Genomic DNA, 3464 nt, shown 5'->3' with positions numbered 1-3464 from the left:
TCATTCGGGTAAAAACTTTTTTCAACCAGTGGGAGGTTTGTAAATGCCCCAGGAAAGTTTCAGAGGAACTCTTCATTGAGACAATAATAAACAGCTTTCCACACTGGGAGTTGTGGTGGATATTATAAACTGGATCTGCTGGAGTCCAAGTCAAACCAAGATTCTTTATTTCTGAGCTCAGAGAGAATAACAGAGTTACACAGCGCAGTGTAGACAGTCTGATTTCCTGAAGCATTGAGTGATTAGCAAATATCTTTATAGTTTCCTGTTCCTGGGAGGGACTTTATTCATACAAGGATGCAGGTGCAGCTGGTTTGCAACACAGAATGATAGTCCCACACAGGAGCAGTATAATAGGACAGTTTCACAAGGTTAGTCACTACTCAGTTATGTGGACACACAAACAATTAACATTTTCCATTACAGAGTCTGAACATTTTCATTTCATTAAATCATCAGTGGGCTAACAATGTGATGTCAACAATGGAACAAATGCATCACATCCAAATATCACTTGATTATCTGTAGTGCTGGAGGAATGTTTCACCCAGATAAACACACAAAGTTTAGTTTAAAAAAGGAACACTGATCTTCTTTATATTCAAACTGACATACTGCCTGTATTCAATTCATGTTTTCTAATAAAAACAAACAAATATATGTTTGAAATACCCTGTACCATTTAATTTCATATGGTAAAGACAGGTAAACACATTGTCAGTCAACAATGTAAGACAACTTGTAGGAGCACTGTGTATGTCTCTGATGAATTTTAAGTCAATGTGATGTGAAATATCAATATTCACGCTAAGAGTTGCCAGAGTAATTTCTCTCTCCTGTGTGGATTCTCTAATGACGTTTAAATGACTGTTATGAGTAATATGTTTTCCCACAGTCTGAGCTTTTCTAAGCCTTCTCCTCTGTGTGTTTCAGTCTAATGTGTTCTTTCAGGCTTCCTAAATGGGCAAAAGCTTTGCACCCTGGGAGCAGTGGTAAGGCTTCTCCCTGTGTGTTTTCTCTCATGTCTGTTTCAGGTTTCCTCTCTGGTTGAAACACTTTCCACATTGGGAGCAGTGGTAAGGCTTCTCTCCTGTGTGTATTCTCTCATGCTGTTTCAGCTTCTCTGAACCCCGGCAGAAACACTTTCCACATTGGGAGCAGTGGTAAGGCTTCTCTCCTGTGTGTATTCTCTCATGTTGTTTCAGCCCCCGCTTGAACCATCTGAAACACTTTCCACATTGGGAGCAGTGGTAAGGCTTCTCTCCTTAGTCTGTGTGTATTCTCTCATGCCCTTTCAGCTCCCATGAATGGTTGAAACACTTTCCACACTGGGAGCAGTGGTAAGGCTTCTCTCCTGTGTGTATTCTCTCATGTTGTTTCAGCTCCCATGAATGGTTGAAACACTTTCCACAGTGGGAGCAGTGGTGTCGTCTTGCTAGTTGGGACGTCCCTGGCTCTGGTTCCTCCAGTCTTCTTTCTCTGCCAATGACAGTGTTATTTTTAAATAGAGACCCAAATGAAACCTCTGATAAAAAAACCTTGCACGTGGGTAAATCCTAAATCAAATCTCTCAATAACCTGAGGCCAGTTTTAACAATCTTAGTCCATTTTAAAACAAATGTAGAGTCTTCCAGCTGCAGTCAAAACTGTCTTGGCAATCTGGCCCAGGCCGTCTTCATGTGGAGCAACAATTATTTTTTCAGATCCTCAGGACAGCCATGAGGTGCCATGTTGAACTTCAGTGACCAGTCAGTTGAGGGAGTGTGACACCTGAGACCCCAAATTTTAACAATACCTGCTCCCCATTCAGACCTGAGCCCTTGTAACACTAACGAGACATGACACCGGGGAGGGGTAATCCTTCTCCCCCCCCTAAAAGATTTAGATGCACTATTGTAAAGTGGCTGTTCCACTGGATGTCATTTGAATTTGCCAATTTTAGTTTAGACTTTAAGAGCGTGGCTGTGTGTTGAGTTAAATGTTGAGGGGACAGCAAATGTACACTGTTTACATTACACTCACTACTTTTTTATTTGCATCCTGTTTTTCAAGTCAGAACACAAAAACCTATACAGTTCTAGGAAAAATGAAGACACAGTCGTGATTCCAACAATCACAGGTGGTTCTATATAATATATAACTTTCATAGCTGTATGATACAGAATGTGACCTACACACTTCCTTAAACATAAAATAACCAAAGAAGTAATTTTGTGTGGAAGTCCAAAACTTGTTTTTACGTCGCAGATACAAAGCACATCAGTAACATCTCCCCGTTGTTGAAAGGGTTCGACACATTGCTGTTTAAATGGACCAATTTCTTATTTAGACATTCACAGATTTTGATTATCGCCGATGTCATATTTTGGGTAAAGTAAAAAATAAGAAGTGAAATATTTTGGGTAAATGTTCCTAAAACTGATAGTAACTATAATAAACTCAGCAAAAAAAACGTCCTATAACTGCATTTTCACATGTAAATATGTTGGATGTTTCAACAAGATTCAACAAAAAAGACATAAACAGAATTTTTTACATCCCTGTTAGTCAACATTTTCTTTGCCAAAATAATCCATCCACCTGACAGGTGTGGCATATCAAGAAGCTGATTGAACAGCTTGGGGTATTACACAGGTGCACCTTGTGCTGGGGATAATAAAAGGCTACTCAAAATGTGCAGTTTGGTCAACAACAATGCCACAGAACTGAGGGAGGGGCAATTGGCATTATGACTGCAGGAATGTCCACTGGAGCTGTTGTCAGGGGGTTCAATGTACAGTACCAGTCAAAAGTTTGACTCAACTCATTCAAGGGTTTTTCTTTATTTTTACTATTTTCCCTGATTGTAGAATAATAAAGACATCAAAATTATTAAAAAACACATGTAATCATGTAGTAACCACAAGTGTTAAATCAAAATATATATTTTATTCTTCAAAAGTTGCCAATTGCTTTCCCTCAAACAGCTTCACCTGGAATCCTTTTCCAACAGTCTTGGGGTTCACATATGCTGAGAACTTGTAACAAAGGCTGCTTTTCCTTCACTCTGCTATCCAACTCATCCCAAACAATCTTGAATTTGTCCCTGAACAAAGGGGGGATTGTGTAGGCCAATCTGATGCAGCACTCCATCACTCTCCTTCTTGAACAAATAGCTCTTAAAATCAGCCTGGAGGTGTGTGTTTCATGACCTGTTGAAAAACCAAATGACATATTTTCAACAGATGGGATGGCGCTGATGTCAGTATGCTTTAAGTGTGACTTGAATAAATAAATCAAGGTGAAATTGTATTTCTCAAATTGTGCACAAACATCTGTCCTGCCATGTTACAGTGGGAACCACATCATGCCAGATAATCCATCCATGTCACAAAGACATGACGCTCGGGAACCAAAAATCTCAAATTTGGACTCATCAGATCTCAAGGACAGATATCCACCGGTCTAATGTCCATTGCTCGTGT

This window comes from Oncorhynchus nerka, unplaced genomic scaffold, assembly GCF_034236695.1.
Source record: "Oncorhynchus nerka isolate Pitt River unplaced genomic scaffold, Oner_Uvic_2.0 unplaced_scaffold_1388, whole genome shotgun sequence".
Lineage (NCBI taxonomy): Eukaryota > Metazoa > Chordata > Actinopteri > Salmoniformes > Salmonidae > Oncorhynchus > Oncorhynchus nerka.
Note: the sequence above shows the minus strand (reverse complement) of the source record.